Here is a 22,792-nt window from a genome sequence, read left to right as displayed (position 1 = left end):
ATACTGAATTTAGTGGGTGTTTTAGGGGGGAACCTGGTAGTGTCCAATGGGACACATACCCTTGGGTGGCTACACCCACTACAGTGATCACTTCCTGTGGGAAGGGTCACTTCCCTAAACCTCACGGGATATTTTCCTGCCATCCAACATGGAGGAAAATAAACTGGGGGGCCACTTCGCCAGCAAGCCCCTAGGGGTGGTACATGCTCAGTGAGATCCATCCTGCTACCCTCTGTGAGGTTTCCTGCCTTTGCTCCCGCCAAAAGTGGGGGTTGACAAAGGGGGAAGCCATCTGCTGCTAGCAGCAGGCCTAGGGGCTAGAGTTTCAAGGGTGGTAGCCCTTTGAAGCTCACCGCCAGGAGAGTGCAGATTCCTGAAGGAGGGGGTGTTAGCTCCTCCACCCGGGAAGGGCATTGTTTTACAAACCAGAGAGCCATGGCTTTCCCCCAGGTTTGTATATTGGCTGTCTGGAAGTGGCAGGATGGATAGAACCAGTCAGCAACTATGCCTGTTAGGCTAGCTTTTGCAGGGGGCACCTCTAAGGTGACCCCTGGGTACTTTTGGGGTTAAATCCAAAACTGGTACCAATTTGGATTTATCATCCTGAGCTGTTTGATACCAAACAACCCAGGGTGCAGAGTGGCCATCATGTAGCTGGGGAACTCAGGTTTGACCAGTGTCCAGCACATGTACATAAAATGGCTGTTTGTTCACTCACTATGTCCCAGGTTTGGCAAGGATACAGTGAGGGCATATTGCTCATGCAATTATGCCCTCACATATAGTATGGTGTACCCTGCCTTAGGGCTGTAAGGCCTACTAGAGGGATGACTTATTCATACCATATGCAGTGTGGGGTGGACGGTGTACACAGGGAGTGTGCCATGTTGAGTTTGCCTTTTTAGGTTTGCCCCAATACACTCAGCCAGCACTGGCAGTGCTTGGTGCATCTGGGTGCAGGGCCGTAGGGGGTGGCACAATCAGTGCTGCTGCCTTCAGGGGCCTACTCATACTATCCTCTGCCCTGGGTACTGGGGTACCCATTTACTAGGGTCTTACAGTGATATGTAAGAGTGTATCCAATTGTGCCAAGCACCACAACAGAGTTAGGGAAAGAGCTCTGGCCCAGGAAACCTGGTTAGCAGGGGCCCTGGGCACTACCAACTTCTAGAACACATTAACATCAGGCAAAAAGTGGGAGCTAACCATGCAAAAGGAGGCCTCCTCTCACAACTGTGCATTGTGCGGGTGCGAGTTATAGTTACCTTAGGGCGCGAGTTATAGTTACTTGAGTTAACCATAACTATAACTGCTGAATTTCTAAGGTTTTGTGCGAGTAAATTCAATACCTAATTATAAAGTTCCTGTAACCTTTGGTGTTTTGAATGAAAAAAATAATATATCACCCTAGGGGTGAAATATTTATTAAAAAGGAAGTTTTAAGCTTGGCAAAAGGTTTTTTTCCCAGCTTGAAACAGGAGTGTAAACTGCAAACACAGGCTACAATGGAAGGCCTGAGACATGGTTGAAATGCTACTTAAGTGGGTTGCATAATGAGTACTGCAGGCCAACTAGCAGCATTTAATTGACAGACCCTGGATACATTTAGTACCACTTTACTAGGGACTTATAAGTAAAATACATCTGCCAGTTTGGTGTAAACCAATTCTATCATGTTTAAGGGAGAAAGCATAAGCACTTTTGTTATGGTTAGCAATGGTAAATTGTGTAGAATCCGAAGGCCAGAAAAAACAAAGCCTGCAAAAATAGGACGGACGGCAAAGGTTGGGGGAAAATTACACCAAGGATGTCAGGCCCAACAGTGTGATATGGCACATTCTTAGGTTCTCTGTACTAGGCTCCTTCCTGCACATCAGAGTGCCCCAGTCCTCAAGAACAGTGAGGAATTAAACATGGTCCAGCTGACCAAAATTATGGTCTTCTCAAGTTTTTTTCGGGATTCTTAATCAGTGGGTTTCTCTGTTGAACCTATCTTATATCTGCTGATTGTTCTTATAAGAATAAAGTTGCATCCACGTTTGAGACTTTCACATATATGGACCATACAAAATGGTCACTCGCAATATTTTTACAGCCAAGAGGTGGTTTACCGCTGCATGTTCTAGCTAGGCTTCATGGTTAAATGGAGGTCGAAATGAATTCAGTCTTCAACTCATGATGGAGTGTATGCATCAACGGTCACCGTCCAGGGTGGTACTTTAGTTGGAAGCCATAGATGATGACAGACCACTGTAGACCAGATGCATTCAGACTGGCAATGGTTACTAGGAGGGTTAATGCACTGCTGTGCTTTGCATTGTTCATTGTCAGTACTCATTTAGATTGTTGTGACATTTCATCACAATGGTCCACTTCCATGCAAGAAAGTACAGTTTGTGTATCACACACTGCTTACTGAATTAACCACAGCAACCATGAAGAACTAGTGTTCTTTTCTTTATGTTTTACTTTTAAAGCATCTTAAAATGCAGGATCAAAATAGGAACCAAATCCACAACAGTATCTCAGAATAAAAATATGAATCCAGAAATACTAACCACAACATTAATACAGATTGTCTTAGGTCCCACCCTTCACAGTGGCAGAAAATGGTTACCTCTGTACACCGCTTATTTTTGAAGTTTGCTTCAAATATCTCGAGGATAAAGTCAACAGCACTTATGGAAGCAAAGGAAAGAAAATTGATGGCAGGCATGAAATAAGGGTAAAATGTGCTGGTTACAGGGTAACAAACAAGGGAAAGGTAAAGGTGGGAAGGGACATAAAACCCTGCGGCATTCTTGAACTTTACAGTGACAATAAGTGTATAAGGGCCCCTCTCCAAGTCCCCCCCTTAGCCTTTTGTCCCCATAAGAGGTATCTACTAGGATTGATGATCCTCAAGCATAAGCATGACCTACAGGTTTTGGCATCCTCCACCACTTTCAGCTTTGCCAGGTACCAGAGCGATGTAGCAGCTATTTTCTCATTACAAGAACGCCATGCAGATAATTCTTTTATACCCCAGTCATCAAACTGAGATCTGAATAAAGGAGAATGCTCGTTCAATGCATCTGCCTATTCAGCTCCAGAGTTGCCTCTCCTCTAACACACAATTCCAAAGATGCAGCTCTTGAAGAGCTAAAATTAACATCCTACTTACACTCAGTGTAAGAAAACTGATTTTTGCAGGTTTTCCACAACTTTTTGTGATTCTGAGAGTGTTCTTCCCCTTTTCAAAATAGTATATTTAAATAGATTAGTACCCCAATTGGCATGTGCAGAATTACTTATGGGTCCCTTGTGGATGGTACCCAGGTACCAAGGAAATGTAAGGCTGGCTGTGCACACAAGAGCTGCACACTGGATTTGCCACTCTGTGTGTGACAAAGTGAAAACATTACTTTTTAGTTGCCATTGCAGACTGAAGAGGCTGTGCATGCACTGCACACACAACTAATGTCAAAATCCATCGCATGATCGTGTCATCTGAAATCTTTCAAACCAAAATACATATTTTCAAATCAATTCACTAAAGTTACAAAGCCTTTCACATTGTATTCATCATGATGTGTGATAAATCAAAATGTATCTGTTATCAAATTCTGCTCGTAAATCTGCCCAAGAAAAGTCAAAACAATCACGATGGCTCCACATTATCTCAAGGGAGCCAAACATCCATATCGAATATTTACGTTAGATCTCACAGTCACAAGTATGCCATTATAAAATGTGTATTATTTAAATATTTAGACATCAAATATGATTCAAATACTCTAGTGAACTGCTGACTTATCTGGGCAATTAATACGTAAATTTACCAATGCGAAATAAGCCAGTGACAGAAATAATTAAATATCAGAAATAGTACTGTGGTCCATCAAACTACTAAAGAGTAATGAGGTTAGTGAAAGCTCTGATACCGATGGAGAGGAACTTTCACGGATGAAAGTACATACTTCCTTACAAGATGAATTAGATTTTGTTGCGAAGAGATCGAAAAACCAATCACAGGCCATGGCGAGGTATGGGCAGGCCAAGAGGAAAAGGCAAAGGAAGAAGAGAAGAGATGGTCAGAGAACAAGAATGTCGCAGAGACGTACAATAGAAAGTGACTCGCAGCAACAGACGGTACTAACTGATTGCAAAATGATCTGTAATCTATCAGAGGTGGAGCTTAACCATAAAGACACAACAAATCTCAAACTGGGTTTGTCGTACTGTGAAGAAAATAATTTTGATTATGCACAAAGCAGGATAGATCTGTTTCTGTTTGTTAGAAAGTTGAAGTTGATGAAAATACATAAAATTAAAAAGAATCGACCAACCAAAGTAGAAATTGGTGAAAGAATAGGTGAACATGACAGTCTTCTAATTGACTATATTTTCCAGATGAAAGAACTATGGGAATTGCAAGACAATGCTAAACAATCCATGGATGAAGCGGCAGTAGTTGAATGACTGGAAGCAGAAGGCATACAGATGGGCAAAGAAGGAGGTTCCCAACTCAAACAGAGATCCACAGTTATACCTCCATACTGTGGGGAGTTAATTGACCAGTTTGCGGAGACAGTGATTAAAGATTTGAAAAAAATCTCAGGGATAAACATTCTCTGAGAAAATCGGAACAATTGAAGAGTTACAGAAAAACTATTCAGAAACTATCTGCAAATTCGGAATTGGTAATTAGAGGTTCAGATAAAGGAGGCAATATTTTGATCTGGCCAATTGGAGACTATATGGAGGAGGCATGTAAACAACTCAATGATGAAAGTTGCTACAAAAGGGTTAATATGGAATGTGTGCAGAGTGTTGAAAATGAATTTGGAAAAGCTTTATCGACATGGAAAGATCTAAGTTTAATAAGTGAAGATGAATACAGAGATATGAAATTTTATTATCCAAAGTTACCTGTGTTTTATCTCATTCCCAAAATACATAAGAATGCTGACAAACCACCAGGAAGACCCATAACTGCAGCACAAGGCAGTTTGTTTGAATTTGTATCACAATACATATAGATTTATTTTTTAAACCTTTGGTGTTCAACTTACCCTCATATTTGAAAGACACTACATATTTTTTTTAACGAGTATTTGATGTGAGTTGGGAATCTGATATGCTTCTTATAACACTAGATGTTACTGCATTATATATGTGTATTCCACATGAAGATTGTATAAGATCCGCAGAATATTTCCGGCCAGCTAGACCCATAAGATTCTATAAAAACACTGTTATGTTAATAAGTATGATGCGATGGTGTCCCCAACATAATATCTTCTTTTTCAATAAATAAGGGCCTGATTACAACTTTGGAGGACGGTGTTAATCTGTCCTAAATGTGACGGAAATACCACCTACCGTATTACGAGTCCATTATATCCTATGGAACTCGTAATACGGTAGGTGGTATATCCGTCACATTTGGGACGGATTAACACCGTCCAACAAAGTTGTAATCAGGCCCTAAATCTTTGAACAGCTGTGTGGGACGGCGATGGGTACCTGTTTTGCCACGAGCTATGCCAACTTGTACATGGGCTGGTGGGAGGAGCAGGTCCTCAACAGCTCACCCTTGGATGGATGGAATGATCACATTATTTTGTGGTTGCATTACAGAGACAATATATTTGTGATCTGGAAAGGCGATGTAGAAAGTACTGAAAAATTTCTAAAAGACATCAGTGTGAATTATTTGAATTTCAAATTTATTGGGAATATCAGTACTTAAGAAATAGAGATTTTGGATGTTAAGGTCACAGTAGAAAGGGACAAGTTACAGACTACACTCTACAGGAAACCTACAGCGGGCAATAGTCTATTACATGCTGCCAGTTTTCAACCTCAACCTTTAAAAGAAAGTATCCTATATGGGGAGTTACTGCGAGCTAAAAGAATAAGCAGTACTGATAATAATTTTGCAGAGGTTGAAAAGGATATGTTAACAAGATTGACAGAGAGAGGATATTCGAGCAGTACAATTACAAAGGCAAAGAAGAAAGTGAGCCAACGCTCACAGGATAGTATTCTATTTGATACACCTAAAAGCATTGTTAGACAATCACATAAACAACAGATTGTAAGATTGTAAAGTTTATAACAACATATAATATGGCTTACCCACAAGTACGAATGATATTACAAAAACATTGGCATGTGTTGAGAAGTGATCGGATTATAGGTAAAGACATTTAAAAAAATCCCTCAGATTACTTATCGCAGAGGAAAATCAATGCGTGATGCACTAGTAAGAAGTGATATCAGGCAGTATGACAACAAGAAGATCTGGTTAGTTCAAAATGATGTTTTTTTCAAATGTTCTAAATGCAAGGAATGCAGGAATGGAGAAAACATCAAGACAGTTGTCATGAATGGTAAAACTAGATATAAGATTAAGGGAGTGTACACCTGTAAAAGTGATTATGTTATATATACTCTCAAGTGCAGCTGCCCCAAAATGTATATAGTTAGCATAAAATTACAAGTGCATAAACACATTTTGCAACACCTGAGAGCAGTTCAAAATAAAGATTATACCTATCCAGTAGCTAGACATATCCAAGAAATACATGGAGAAGATACAAAGAACTTAAAATAAAGTGTGATAGATGGGATACCGAAGGACCTCAGAGGAGGTGATAAAGAGAAAAAGCTAAGAATTCTTGAGTTGAGATACATACTAGCATCTGATACAAAGGAACCACATGGATTGAATAAGAGAGAAGAGTTACATATCCATTTAAAGAGTTAGATTGTACCATTGACTTAATGTTTGTGTATTGGTATATTTACAACACACTTTGTCAAAGCGATTAAGGAACCATGATCAATTACAGTATGGATTGAATGACTGCTCTTTAGTAGTTTGATTGACCATGGTACTATTTCTGATATTTAATTATTTCTGTCACTGGCTTATTTCGCATTGGTAAATTTACGTCTTAATCGCCCAGATAAGTCAGCAGTACACTAGAGTATTTGAATCATATTTGATATCTAAATATTTAAACAATACACATTTTATAATGGCATGCTTGTGACTGTGAAGATCCAACGTAAATATTCGATATGGATGTTTGGCTCCCTTGAGATATTGTGGAGCTATCATGATCGTTTTGACTTTTCATGGGTGGATTTACGAACGAAGAGTGTGATAACAGATACATTTTGATTTATCACACGACATGATGAATACAATGTGAAAGGCTTTGTAACTTTAGTGAACTGATTTGAAAATATGTATTTTGGTATGAAAGATTTCAGATGACACGATCATGTGATGAAATATAAAGAGTAAGCAAAGATGGCGTCCAACAGGCCGATGAAAGCAGTAATGCGAAACGCATTCCTGTTGTTTTTGCTCAATAAATAATAGAGAATACATGCCCTGGAGTGCTGACCCTCTGTTTTATAGCATATATATATATATAAAACCTAGTGGCGGCCACCACTAGTTTTTCCATAAACGGAAAATCTTTTGTTTTGCCAATAATCTTGTGCGCTGTTTGATGAATCTTCATGACATTTTTAAAACATACTTTAGTTAGTTCAGCTGCTGTTCTGAAAGTTTCAGGGTGATCCGTGAAATGGGGGCCAAAATACAGGGGGGAGGGTCCTAAAATACTATTTTCTCATTCTATGTCTACGAAGATTTTGCATTTTCTAGACACGGGTACAGCCCGAACCGCTGAACACAATTACACCAAATTTGGCAGGAAGCTAGATCTTAGTCTGCTGATTGTGCTTTATGTGGTTTGGTGTGAATCCGTTTAGTAGTTTCTGGGATATTAGAGTTTAAAAAATAGAGATATCTAGCGCCACAGATTCGGGGGAAAAGCAAGGCCCTGGTTGGCTGACGGCATTCTGACAGAAAAGTTGTGGCTGACATTTTGTTTGTCACATCGGCTCTGGTGGGAAAAGAAGAGTGAAAAAACACATAAGGGATCATTATACAGGTAGGACACATAGAGAGTTAGGGACTCCTCATGGGTGAAAATTGCCATTTTTTTTTTAATCCGATTCGTGGATCCACGGATGCTGTATTCGCAAATCCACCTGTGCATCTGTGAATTTAGAGAAAAAAAATGAAAAACAAAAAACCCACTGCAGCTAAACTCACTTGGGTTTGGGTGCATGCAGGAGGGTTGGCTGCCGGACCTGGCCATGGGACAGGCCCTGTGGCCAAACCCCCGCAATGCACGGCCAAAGGCCATGCACAGCGCTGCTTATATTTACATCTGTACCTGGTAAAAAAAACACATAGAAATTCAATTAAAAAACAAAGGTTACAGGGACGTTATAGTTAGGGTATGAATTTACTCGCACAAAAACCTAGAAATTCAGGAGTTGTAGTTAGGGTTAACTCAAGTAACTATAACTCGCGACCTAAGGTAACTATAACATGCACCTTCGCCATTCACAGTTAATTACTTCACATATTACATCATGGATGACGCCTTCTATGGCATCATTGATATTATTACTGCAACATTTGCAATAAAATTATTGATGAGAAAACTGTTGTAGGAGGCTGGCCCTCTTTGTAGTGTGCAAAACTGGGCACACTGTGCAGGGGGTCCAGGCAATCACATGTTGATTTCCAGAGGTAAAAATTAGACCACCGAATGCTCCAATTTTTAAGGTAGCTGGTCGAGCAGTTAGGCTAATCTAAGTATTTGCTGTACTCATAAATCCAATCATGCGACACACACACACTCAATGAATACCTCGAGACTAGAATTCATAAAAATACTTCAGACGTTTATATATTTTTGTAAGACCGAGATCTTTTTTTAGATATGACTTTTTAAAGTTTTAATAAAGTTAGTCTTTCTGTGCATAATTGTGCACCATAGGAATCAATAGGCAGTCACATTTAAAAATGCATTAAAAATCGTACAGTTGAGTTACCAGTCTCTTCTTTTGCAGAGTGGTCGGAGTAGTCAGTGGGTGCACGGTACCAGCCGGAGAGACTCGGGTGGCTCCCGGTTCTGGCTGGAGCACCGTTAGAAAGTCTATTGGCACAGGGGCACCTAGAGGTGCCACTTAGGGAGGGAGCTGATTTGCAGATTTAAAGATGGTGCCTAGAGGTCCCCTTGGGCTATTGAGGTCGCAAGGGGTTGGGGACCCTGGGCTCACAGCAGATCCCATGAAGCAAGGCTCAGGGCAGCCCGGTGCAGGGCGATTTGTAGGTCTTGGGTGCTGCGTGCAAAGAGGCCCTTTGAAGCTGGAAGTAAGTCTTCTTCTGTGGGTCTTGCAGGACATTGCGGGTGCTCTGGCAGGAGGTCCAGGGTGTCACTAAAGTACCTGGACTGGGGCTTCCTCCTGGTTCAGTTGCAGCTCTGGGTGAGCTGTTTTTGGGGGTGTCTGATGTGCACTGACCAGTACCTGGGGTATTAGTACAACTCGGCCACGGGAGGGCACTGAGCCACCAAAGTTGACACAATTGCAGGTCTCATCTGGGCTGTCATTGGTGTGTTGTCAACTCTGGCTGCAGTTTCTGGTTGTGGAGATATTGTCCGGTCGGTGAAGTGTCCCTCACCGGTTTTCCGGTTCCTTGTAGGTTTCTTTGGTTTCTTCAGTGGTGCTTCCACTCAGGAGGGAGATCTTGAGCTAGTTGCAAAGCCTGGAGGTCAGTCCAGTGGTCAGCTCCTCCACAGTGGCAATTGTCCGGACTCTGGTACAGCCAGCAGGGGTCTTGGAGCCTCTTCTGGTGCAGCAGGTCCTCTGTTCTCGTCCTGGTGGGTTCTTTGATGCTGTCTTCTTTTCTTCCAGATGAATCTGAGTTCTTGGTACAGGGGAGCCCACTAAATACTGAATTTAGTGGGCGTTTTAGGGGGAACCTGGTAGTGTCCAATGGGACACATACCCTTGGGTGGCTACACCCACTACAGTGATCATTTCCTGTGGGAAGGGTCACTTCCCTAAACCTCACAGGATATTTTCCTGCCATCCAACATGGAGGAAAATAAACTGGGGTCCACTTCGCCTGCAAGCCCCTAGGGGTGGTACATGCTCAGTGAGATCCATCCTGCTACCCTCTGTGTGGTTTCCTGCCTTTGCTCCCGTCAAAAATGGGGGTTGACAAAGGGGGGAGCCATCTTCTGCTAGCAGCAGGCCTAGAGGCTAGAGTTTCAAGGGTGGTAGCCCTTTGAAGCTCACCGCCAGGAGAGTGCAGATTCCTGAGGGAGGGGGTGTTAGCTCCTCCACCCACGAAGGGCATTGTTTTACAAACCAGAGATCCATGGCTTTCCCCCAGGTTTGTATATTGGCTGTCTGGAAGTGGCAGGATGGATAGAACCAGTCAGCAACTATGCCTGTTAGGCTAGCTTTTGCAGGGGGCACCTCTAAGGTGACCCCTGGGTACTTTTGGGGTTAAATCCAATACTGGTACCAAATTGGATTTATCATACTGAGCTGCTTGATACCAAACAACCCAGGGTGCAGAGTGGCCATCATGTAGCTGGGGAACTCAGGTGTGACCAGTGTCCAGCACATGTACATAAAATGGCTGTTTGTTCACTCACTATGTCCCGGGTTTGGCAAGGATACAGTGGGGGCATATTGCTCATGCAATTATGCCCTCACATATAGTATGGTGTACCCTGCCTTAGGGCTGTAAGGCCTACTAGCGGGGTGACTTACCCATACCATATGCAGTGTGGGGTGGACGGTGTACACAGGGAGTGTGCCATGCCGAGTTTGCCTTTTTAGGTTTGCCCCAATACACTCAGCCAGCTCTGGCAGTGCTTGGTGCATCTGGGTGCAGGGCCGTAGGGGTGGCACAATCAGTGCTGCTGCCTCCAGGGGCCTACTCATACTATCCTCTGACCTGGGTATTGGGGTACCCATTTACTAGGGTCTTACAGTGATATGTAAGAGTGTATACAATTGTGCCTAGCACCACAACAGAGTTAGGGAAAGAGCTCTGGCTCAGGAAACCTGGTTAGCAGGGGCCCTGGGCACTACCAACTTCTAGAACACATCAACATCAGGCAAAAAGTGGGGGCTAACCATGCAAAAGGAGGCCTCCTCTCACAACTGTGCATTGCAGGGGAGCGAGTTATAGTTACCTTAGGGTGCGAGTTATAGTTACTTGAGTTAACCATAACTATAACTGCTGAATTTCTAAGGTTTTGTGCGTGTAAATTCAATACCTAATTATAACGTTCCTGTAACCTTTGGTGTTTTGAATGAAAAAAATAATATATATATTTATATATATTTATATATATATATATATATAAATGTATATATATATATATATATAAATATATATATAATATATATATATATATATATAAATATATATATATATATAAATATATACACACACACACACACACTTTATTACAAGGAGCTGGATATTTTTGACATGTACATGTAGCAAAACCCTAATGTGTTGGTGTTTGCTGAGGACAGTTAAGTAGCCTTATAAGGTTGGTGTCTGCTGAGGACAGTTAAGTAGCCTCATAAGATTATAACAGAGTTAACAGTTGGCACTCCAATGCGTCTAACTTCTGACAATGGCTACCTACCTATAGTGCTTAATTTGTGCTTGTTGTTTCTGGTGCTGAGCACCGGCACTTATTTTTGAGGGCCGGTGCTTATTCTTATCCCTCAAGCATTTGCTGCGAGCAAAAGACACATATAGGAAAGACGGATGAAGGGAAAACAAAAATGCGTTACAAAGGGAGAAAGTAAAAAGCTTCAAGAGTGAGCTGAAGGGGCTGCGAGTGGCTTTATATGGATTGAAGAGGCCCGAGATGACTTCAGGATTACGCTGCCTCAATATTCCATGTTCACACATTTAATTACAGTAGCTGCATGCTTAAGAGGAGGGCTTTGGGCACCAGCACCTTTGTGTTTGCAAATTAAGCACTGCCTACCTACGTCATGTAAGGGATCACGTTAAAGGGGACATTAAATGCAACTCAATGGTGCAGTTAATATTTATGTCCAATTTCATGCTCACTACTTTTGAAAAAGTTGCTATTCCTTGACCCAGCTATTGGTTAATGCTTTCTCCAGCCCCAGCATGTAGATCTGTGGAGAGGTGGCAAAATAAGGAAATTGCTATAGCAGGAAGTGAAATTGCAAGTATTCAAGCCCTACTATAGTAGTAGCCCTGGCATAATCAGAGAGGCTATTATCAGAGCTCCTAGATAATGAGATTGCTGCCGTAATTTGTCTTCACATTACATGGCACCATAGGGGCACGTAGAGGTTTTTACAGGACAAGTAGATTTAAGAAGCAACCTTTTCCATGGACAAGTGGATATTTTATTAAATTCCACACCCCGGTGCAACATACAATGGAAATGAGGCCTTAAAGGTGGCAGGTGCAAATGATAATTGGCAACATTAAACAAGTAAAACAGAACCCCAAGTGCATGATGGCATAATTCACTGGTTCACAGTGCATAACATAACTTGTGCTAGAAGACGTGATAATCTGCAGGTGCAAAATAGGCTAAACTTGCTTGGGCACTCCATGATTGGGAGGGCAATCATGGAGTGCCCGAGATTGGAAGGCGCCACAAGGGGAGCAGTTCTTGGAGTACTTGGGGCAGGGAGGGGCCACAAGGGAAAGGTGACATGAGCCTGAGAAGTAAAACCCAAAGCACATAGGGCACAAGATGGAGTTGTGACATCTAGTAGGTCCCCTCCTATCTGGTGACACAGTTCCAGTGATGTATGGCATCTGGAAATCCCACAGCACATCTTGCATGCCACAACCAACATGGTTGAAATCTTCCTTGAGTGTGAGGACCTTGGTAGCCTACTCCTGGGGATATGGCTACCATGGGCAGCATGCCCATGGAAACCTGGTGCTGAAACTGGTTTTGCCTTCCTTGCTTCTTGCTCTACCCTGTCTAGGGGGAACAAAAGGCTTCCTGGATGGGAATGTTGTCAAAGCAGCTCTTCAAAGGCTACATCACCCTTTGATACTTGCCTTTTGGGCTAACACCCTTTGCAGCCTGTCCTGTTGGTGGGGCATCACACCTCTGGTGCAACACTTGCCTTTGTTCCCACCCGGGAGTTGTTTACATGTCTCCCAAGGTGGGCAGAAACTGCCTCAGTCCCTGCGACTCTGCAACGTCACTGGACTAGTTCCAGGGCAGGAACACCTTGAGTCTGCAAACCTACTAGCTTGCATGTTTTAAGGATTTCAACATCCCTTCTCTAATCTTTTCCCATAATGAGAAAGGTTGGAAGTGTACTCTTGACAATGGCAGTGGCAGACGTAGAAGCTCTTCCAGGGTTGGGAAAAAAAGTGGTTGGAGGGAAAGTAAACATGAAAATGCTCAACAGATTTTCACATGAGCAAATCTACGCATGCATATTTGCTCATGCTAAAATACAGTTCACAAATATGATCTCCTGTTCTACTTCTGTAAGATCCTGTGAATTCTTGAAAGCCACTAATTCAAAGACATATACCATGGGTGCACTTTTTTTTATTTTCTTTAAGAATTATGTCCTTAATTAGGTCTGGCGTTAACAAAGACATTTAGTTTTTATTAAACTTCTATTTCTCTCTCTATCAATTGCCTGGCTTTACTGTGAGTGATCACATCCTGCTCTATTACAAGGAGCATATTGGTGCACAAAGGAGTTTTGTGGCAGTCAGCGGTGTAACAAAAGCTGCAGGGTCTTTCTTACGTCACTGGTTACAATTTGTATTTTTTTAGACCAAAGACCTTTTTTTCTTTTTGCCAGTGTTGGTTACAAAGGTGAGAGCCTGGCAGCTCCCACAACAACAAAGTGTTACAAAAGCCATGTCAAAACAAGACATGCATTGACAAAACCAAAAGACGCACACAGAAAAAAATCATATCGGTTGGCTTTGCCAGTGCTTGCTTAGTTTCGTGCTTCCCTCAATCTTGTTGAAAATAGTTACACTGATTTTCAATTAGGTATATTTTTTGGAAATACTAACGTGCACCAAAACATTTTACTAAATGACGCTTAAAAGAAATAGCACTTAGCCTCATATTGTTAAACTTTTCAAACGTGTGTATATTCCTTTTACTGGACCCACTGTCAGTAGTGCAGTGTGACCTTAAAATGTTTATTTACAGCACTCATAATGAAGGCTTTACATTAATGAACCATAAATACAAGTTTTAACAGCATTAACACAAGGACACACTTATTACCTCAACTGCAGAAAGTTCCCTTCTCTGCAAAACTGGCAGGTAGAACGTTTGTGCTGCAGGGGGTTGGGCTTACTTGTCCCAAGGACAAATAAACATGAAAACTTGTTGCCCTTGACCCCAAACAATATGTCCCTGGCATCGAACAATAGGAATTCCATATCCCTGGTTACATGTATCATCCCCAGGTTCAGTGGAATATTCTACACTTCCACATGGGACACATGCTTTTCTGAAACACACTTTTCTTCCAGTATTAATACCCACTCTGAACCTGCATCGGAGCTGGGCCTCGTCCCTGTCCTGTGCAAACATCATCCCTGCACTCACCTCCTAAGTCGCCCAGATCTTCCAGCATTCTAGGCCTGTGCAATTTTCGTCTCTGCACTCAACTCCCAAATCGCCCGGAACTACCACCCTCTATTCTTCCAAGACTTCCTGATGATCCCATGACCCTGGCTTCTGCGACACTCGTGTCTTCCTTGTTAAGCTACGATTTTGCTTCCTTGAGCTTCTTGCACAAAACCTCCTGTTGTCTTCGGATTCAGGTTAAAGTGGTAGACAAGGTTAAGTACTCTCCCTTAGGTTTAGTGCACACTAATCCTTTATAGTAGTTAGCAGGGCTGACTATCAGCCTCTTCAAGACTTTAGAGCTGTCTCAAGTTCCTTTTCCATAATTTTCCTCCAGCGCCCCTTGCTTGTCATTACTTTGGAACCTCTCCGCAGCCTTGGAGCTTGAACTATTTTTGCTTATGGACCACCCACTTAATTCTGTGTTTCTCCATTGTAAAGAAGTGTCAAGGAGAATGTTCTTTTAGAAGTGATTGATATTTGTATTAATCTTGTAACCTCCAGTCTGTGTTTCTAGCATACCTTGGGAGTGTCATTAACTCCAACCTATGTACCAAGTGTAACTTTGGGAGTGCCATTAACTCCAACATATGTACAGAGTGTAACCTTGGGAGTGTCAGTAACTCCAACCTGTGTACTGAGTATAACCTTGGTGGTGTCAGTAACTCCAATCTATGTACCTAGTGTAATCTTGGGAGTGCCAGTAACTCCAACCCCTGTTCCGAGTACAACCTTGGGAGTGTTAGTAACTCCAACCTTGTTCCTAGTGTAACCTAGTTCGAAGTGTAACCATGTTTCTAGCATACCTTGGGAGTTTCTCTAAACTCTAACCTATGTATCAAGTGTACCCTTGTTTCTAGTATGCCTTGGGAGTATCCCTAACTCAAACCTGAGTTTATTCCAGGAATGTCAGAGGCTCCAATCATTATTTCAAGCTCTTCCTCAAGAGTCTCAGAAGATTCTCATCTAAGAAGCTGATTATTCTGCTCTTATGCCATGATTTTGCAGAAACCTGTAAGTGTTGGTTATTGAAGCAGTGCATTGTAAACTATGCAGAGGCTTGCTAGTAGTGTATTGATGGTAATTGCCTCTTCTTTTTGTTCCAAGTGTATTTTGCCTTCACAAAACCAGAGGTATCCTGTTAAGCAGAGTAGTACCATCGCTGAGGAGATCCACAACCACAAGTTTATTTTTCTTATTTTGTCCCTTCCCTCCTTCCCCTTCAAGATGGTGCAGGATCTAAGAGTACTGTATCTGGATCAAGCATCATCCTGAGAGGGAGTGGAGGTCCAGCCCCATAGGTGACCGGTAAATACTAGACTTACAGTCCCAGTCTTCAGGGGTTAAGGTGTCCACAGGGCAAAGTTTAGGAAGACACCAAGGGTGCACCACCAGCAACATGGGGCCGGCTGGGTGCAGAGGTTAAAGTTGGTGTCAGGCGCCCAATGGAATCTTATGGAGACTGGGGGCACTTGAAAGTGAACGGTTTGCAGGGAAGTACCTGTGATCTCAGGGCATGGGCCATAGGGGGCTTAGATCAGCACACGGGGGCACAGGTAAGCACCAAACACACATCCTCAGTGGCACAGGGGCGACCAGGTGCATGGTGCAAATACAGCGTCGGGTGCCCAATGCTTTTCAATGAAAAACTTCTGGTTCACAAAGCGGCTGCAGGCTTGGTCCAGGGGGTCAAGCTGAAGAAGACCAATGGCTAAACAGGTAAATTGATGCTCCTGTGAATGTCAATGGACCACTGGCTGGGTTCAGAGTTACCTTTAGCCACTGTGTTTCTTCATCGGATTTGGTTGCGGTCAGGGGAATCCTCTGGATTCAGGCTGCAGGTGTAGTCATGGTGGCCAGGATGGGTCAAAACGGGGTGGACTAAAGGTCGGATTCGTCTGGGGACTCTTTCTGGTCAGGTGGTCTACTTGGACTCTGGCCGTGAGCGTTGGGTGCAGAGTGAGCATGACTCGTGGATCTGGAGGGCTCTGGAGTCCTGGTTGGAGATTTCTTTGTGGACAGGGCTGCTGTCCTCAGAAGATCTTGGTCTTTAGGGAAGGCAGGCAGTTCTCTGGGGATTTGTAGAGGTTGCTCATCCTGAAGGATGATTTGTCTTCTTGTAGCAGGAGTTTTGAAGCTGCAGACAGGCTGGTAGGGCTGGAGCCAAGTCAGTTGTCATCTGGAGTCTTCACTGCTGGTGTGGCTTCTCAGTTCTTTTTCTGTTTAGGTTGCCAAGAATCTGAAGAGCAAGGTTCAGGGGTGCCCCGAAATACTAGATTTAGGGGCATTACAGGGATCCGAGGGCAGCAGCAAATGGCTACTGACTCTGTGGCTACACCATCCCTGTGCCCACTCCCTTTGGGGAGGGGGCATGTACCTGACCCTTTTGGCTATCACCCTCCAAAACAAGATAAAGGAATCTGCCAAGTGGGGTTCACCTAAACTCTAGGCACCCTAGGGGTGGTCCCAGCTGGGATGGACAATCCTCCTGGTGTTTACTAATTTTCTCCACTAGCTGAACCACTCTGAGGCAGCAGAACAAAAGGTAGAAGCCTTTGAGGCTCACCTCCAACTGTTGCTATTCAAGTGCGAGGGAGGTGTGAATCACCTCCACTCAGAGCAGGCTTTGTCCCTGACTCCTGAGAGCACAAAGGCTCATGCAGCTATGCCCTCACCTGTGGCGTAGTGCACCCTGCCTTAGGGCTGTAAGGCCTGCTAGCTAGGTGACTTACCTATGCCACGGGCAGTAGTTTGTGTGCATGGCACCCGGGGAGGGATACCATATCGACTTTACCTTTTTCTTCCCACCAACACACCCAATCTGCAACAGCAGTGTGCATGTGTTTTGGTGAGGGGTCCCTTAGGGTGGCATAATACATGCTGCAGCTCTTAGGGAACCTCTCTGTCCACAGGTCCCTTGGTACCACTGGTACCTTTTACAAGGGACTTAGCGGTGTGCCAGACGTGTGCCTATTGTTGAAGCGATGATATAGTTTAGGGAAAGAATACAGGCACTGGGGTCTGGTTAGCAGGATCCCAGTACACACTCAGTCAAGTTAGCATAAGATATGAGGCAAAAAGTGTGTGGGGGGTAACCATGCCAAAAGGGGCACTTGTCCACACAACCAACTCCCAAACGAAAGAGGATGAGACTAACTTTTCCAAAGGGAGTCTTCATTATCCAAGTGGAAGAACCTGGAAAGTCCATCTGCATTGGCATGGGCAGCCCCAGGTCTGTGTTCCACTGTAAAGTCCATTCTCTGTAGGGAGATGAACCACCTCAAATGTTTAGGGTTCTCAACTTCCAGCTGCATAAGCCTTCTGAGAGGTCTGTGGTCCGTTTGAACAATAAAGTTAGTACCAAACAAGTATGATCTCAACGTCTTCAGGGACCAAACCACAGCAAAGACCTCCCTCTCAATGGTACTCCAACGCTTTTCTCTGGGGAGCAAATTCATCCTAATAAAAGCAACAGGTTGTTTTTGGCCATCATTGTAGGTTTGGGACAGGGCTGCTCCTATCCCATCTTCAGAGCCATCTATCTGCACAATGAACTGCTTAGAGTAGTCTGGAACTTTGAGAACTGGTGCTGAGCACATTGGCTCTTTCAGGGTGTTAAAGACCTTCTGACAACTACCCGTCTAGTTTACTTTTTGGGGCATCTTCTTGGAGGTGAGTTCTGTGAGGGGGGGTCACAATGGACCCATATCCCTTAACAAACCTCCTGTAATATCCAGTCAAGCCAAGGAATGCCTTGACTTGAGTCTGGGTGATAGGAGCTTCCCAGTACAGGATTGTCTGGATCTTGGGCTGTAAAGGTTGTACCTGGCCTCCACCTACAAGGTGGTTCAAGTATATAACAGTGCTCTGCCCTGTCAGGAATTTGGATGCCTTAATAGTGAGGTTTGTAGATTGCAGGGCCTGCAAAACCTTCCCCAGGTGGACCAGGTGATCCTGCTGGGTGAAGCTAAAGACAGCAATATCATCTAGATATGCGGCACTAAAGATCTCTAATCCAGCAAGTTTTGATTCACCAACCTTTGGAAGGTGGCAGGAGCATTATTTAAGAGCATAACAGTAAAACGATAATGCCCATCAGGTGTGGAGAATGCTGTATTTTGCTCCTGGTGCCATGTGAGTTTGCCAGTACCCTGCAGTTAAATCAAATGTACTGAGAAACTTTGCTGCACCTAATTTGTCTATCAGCACTGGGTATGGGGTGTGCATCTGTCTTGGTGACAGAGTTGATTCCTCTATATCCACACAGAACCTCATTTCTTTCTTTCCATCCTGGGAATAAGGCTTAGGGACTAAGACCACTAGGCTACCCCAGGGTATGTCAGAGTGTTCAATAAACCCTAAATCCAGCATCTTGTTGACTTTGATGCTCTCCTTAACTTGGTCAGTCTGCCAATATATCTTAGATTTGACCAACAAGCTGTCTCCACTATCCACCCCATGGGTACACCAGTGTGTCTGTCCAGGGGTTAAGGAGAAGAGCTCTGCATACTGCTGCAGGCCTACCTGCAGCCAGTTGGCTGTTGGGCAGTGTGGGTGTCTGAGTTGACAACTCCATCAACTGACTTATCTTTAGGACTATAAGAGAGGAGGTCAGGGAGAGGTTCGCTCTCTGCTTCCTGGCCCTCATCAGTAACCATCAGCATGGTTACATCAGCCCTGTAATGGGAAAATGTGACGCGGTTCACATGGATCACCCTTTTGGGTGTCATGCTAGTGCCCAGGTCTACCAAGTAGATGACCTCACCTCTCTTTTCAAGGATAGGGTAATGGCCACTCCACCTGTCCTGATGTGCCCTTGGAACCACAGGTTCCAGAACACACACCTTCTGCCCTGGTTTGAACTCTACCAGTGCAGCCTTTTGGTCATACCACTGCTTCTGAAACAGTTGGCTGGCCTCAAGGTTTTTGGATGCTTTCTTTGTGTACTCTGCCATCCTAATACGTAGGCCTATTAGACAGTCCACCACATCTTGCTTAGGTTCATGGAGAGGTCTCTCCCCACCTTCCTTTACAAAAGCAAGTGGTCCTCTTACAAGATGGCCAAACAGAAGCTCAAAGGGGGAAAACCCTACTCCCTTCTGAGGCACCTCTCTGTAGGCGAAAAGCAGGCATGGCAAAGGGACATCCCATCTCCTTCTGAGCTTTTCAGGGAGTCCCATGATCATAACTTTCAATGTATTTTTGAGTTTGTGGGTGATAAAGTGTTGTGAACTTGTAGGTCACCCCACACTCATTCTAGATGTGTTTTAGGTAAGCTGACATGAAGTTGGCACCTCTGTCAGAAACCACCTCTTTCGGAAACTCTACCCTGGTAAAGATACCAATGCGGGTCTTTGCTAATGCAGGGATTGCATGATCCACTACTACCAGTATATACTAGTTTCCTGAGGCTTTGGGTGGTTCAAGTGGACCTACTATGCCCACACCAGCCCTTTCAAAGGGAACCCTACCACTGATAGTGGAATTAAAGGAGTCTGTGGATGACCATCTGCATAACCACTGGATTGGCTGGTGACACAGGAGTTGCAAAACTCCTTGACCTTTTGAGAGATGTTGGGCCAATGGAAATGGCTGAATAGCTGTTGGAAGCTGGCCTGGTGTGTGGTAAGTACCTAAGGTACTTACACCTTATACCAGGTATCCCCTATTAGTGTAGTGTGGGTAGTGTCTGGAAGCCAGGCTCTCTGGAGGTAACTGTGGATGAGCAGCCAAGGCTTATCGAGGAGACATGAAAGCTCTTCCAATACCACTGTAGTCATACATCACTTACACAGATGAAAGAAAACACTCAGGCCCATATGTATACTTTTTTTAGCACCCCAATTGCGTCATTTTTTGACGCAAAAGCAGTGCAAACTTACAAAATATAATTGTATTTTGTGAGTTTATGCTGCTTTTGCGTCAAAAATGGCACAAATGCAGCGCTAAAAAAGTATAGATATGGGCCTCAGTGTTGCAAAAAAAAGATACTTTATTTTAGTGACACAATTACTAAAGGTAATAGAGAGGCAACCCTCCAATAGCAGGTAAGTAACACACTAGATATGTACACTAGTAATCAGAAATAGGCATAAAAGCAATAGAAACAGTGTGATAGCAAATAGGCAATAGTGACCCTAGGGGGAGCCCTAACCATATACTAAAAAAATGGAATGCGAATGCAGGACCCCCACCTAGGTGAGTGTAATGTGTAGAAGGGAGCTGGGGAACTGGGAACTAGGGAACCCCAAAGGTATGTACCACAGTGCCCCCCAGCGACCAAGAAGAAAAGAGGAAGTTACTGGATTTTCCCGCAAACCACCCAAAAAGGAAGAAAAATAAGATAATGCAACACCCAGACAAGACTGCAAGAAACCAGCAGTGGATTCCTCAAGAGAAAGACCTGTGGAAGAAGGGGACCAAGTCCAGAAGTCACAGAAAAGTCCAGTGGAGGCAAGAGCCACCTCCCACCCAGCCGTGGCTGCAGGAGTTGGTCGACAGTAGGGCGAAGACGGTCAGGAATACAGCCCTGGAGCAGGTGAAGAGTTCCTGGAGGATGCAGTCAATGTCCCACGCCGAATAGAAGATTGTAGTCAGTTAGTGGTGTGGAAAAGCCACCAACAAGTCTTGGCAAATGCAAAAGTCGTGGTGAAGCATAAGTGTAGCTGCTGGGGACCAGCAAGGTCCAGAAGGACTCAACACATCGGGGGAGTCCTAGGGGAACTCTCAGCAAGGCAGGGAGTCCACAGAAGAAGAAGAAGCTCCCAGAGGAGACCCACTGGGCGAGGAACCAGGAGTCACAGGGGAGCCCACGCAGCACAACTGGAGAAAAGTCCCTCTCTGCAGGAGAAGCATGCAGAGGGCTGTGCATTGCAGGAAGGAGTGCTGGGGGCTTCAGCTACACAAAGCCTGAAGATCCCTTGGAGGAGATGTCAACAAGCCTTGGTAGCTGCAAGAGATGCAGTGCAAGGGGGCACTGTCCTATGTGGGAAGGCAAAGGTTGACCTCCACCAAAGTTGGACAGCTGGCAGAGAGGACCAAAAAGATTACTTCAGACCAGGAACCAAGGTGCAGGATCACCGTACCTCAGGATGAGAGGAGATCCATGCAGCTGGTCGTCGCTGCAGTTGGTGCCTGCGGATGCATGGGAGTGACTCCTTCACTCCAAGGTAGATTCCTTCTTCCTTCTAATGCAGACTGAAGACTTGCCACTCTCAGAGGATGCACAGCCGAGGAAATGTTGCAGAAGCTGGAGGGAGCTGTGGAAACAATGTTGCAAGCAGAGTCTTCGTCGTGGATGCAGATTGTGGGTTCCTGGAGGGTTCAGTCTTGGTTCCAGTGGCTAGAAGTCGAAGCACAGGTTGCAAAGTAGTCCTGCTGGAATCTTGCAAGCTGAATCCGAGGAATCACCCAAGAGAGAGACTCCAAATAGCCCTGAAAGGGGGAATTGGTCACCTAGCCAGGTGACCACCTATCAGGAGGGGGCTTTGATGTCACCTGCCTGACCTGGCCATTCCGATGCTCCCAGAGGTCCCTGACAACCTTGGATTCAAGATGGCACAAACCAGGGACCCTCTGGAGGAGCTCTATGCACCACCCCTGGGGTGGTGATGGAGAGGGGACTAGTCACTCATCTTTGCATTGTCCAGTTTCGTGCAAGAGTAGGGACTGGGGTCCCTGAACTTGTGTAGGTTGGTTTATGCATGGAGGGCACCAAATGTGCCCTTCAAAGCATACCAGTGGCTTGAGGAGGCTACCCCTCCCAAGCCATGTAACACCTATTTCCAAAGGGAAAGAGTGTTGCCTCCCTCTTCCAAATGAAATCCTTTGTTCTGCCTTCCTGGGTTTGAGCTGTTAAAGCAGCCAGAGGGCGGAAACCTGTATGAGGGGTGGCAGCAGCTTGGGCTGCCCAGAAAACCCCAGAAGGCTAGTCGGAGCAATGCTGGGGGTCCTCTAAGGAGCCCCCAGAGTGCATGGAATCATACTTCCAATACTGGCAACAGTATTGGGGCATGATTCTGACATGTTTGACACCAAACACGCCTACGTTCGGAGTTACCATTATGCAGTGGCCTATGTCCAGTACATGATCAAATGGTGTCCCTGCACTCACACAGTCCAGTAAAATTGAACTGGAGTTTGTGGGGGCACCTCTGCTAGTGCAGGGGTGCCCTCACACACAAGTATGTGCCCCCTGCCCTCTGAGCTAGGAGGGCCTCCCCTAGGGGTGACTTACAGTGACTTGATGCAGTGACCTGTAGTGAAAAGGGTGCATGCAC

The 22,792-nt window shown here is 44.5% G+C and overlaps 1 protein-coding gene across 1 annotated transcript in view; it reads right to left on the bottom strand.

The window, feature by feature from the left end:
• The window catches only part of LOC138297073 (kinesin-like protein KIF28), a 783,037-nt gene that overhangs the window by 656,330 nt on the left and 103,915 nt on the right, over nt 1–22,792 (bottom strand). The gene's annotated exons all lie outside the window — the stretch shown is intronic.

Source organism: Pleurodeles waltl, chromosome 5 (assembly GCF_031143425.1).
Source record: "Pleurodeles waltl isolate 20211129_DDA chromosome 5, aPleWal1.hap1.20221129, whole genome shotgun sequence".
Classification (NCBI taxonomy): domain Eukaryota; kingdom Metazoa; phylum Chordata; class Amphibia; order Caudata; family Salamandridae; genus Pleurodeles; species Pleurodeles waltl.
This window is presented reverse-complemented; position numbering and strand designations above follow the sequence as displayed.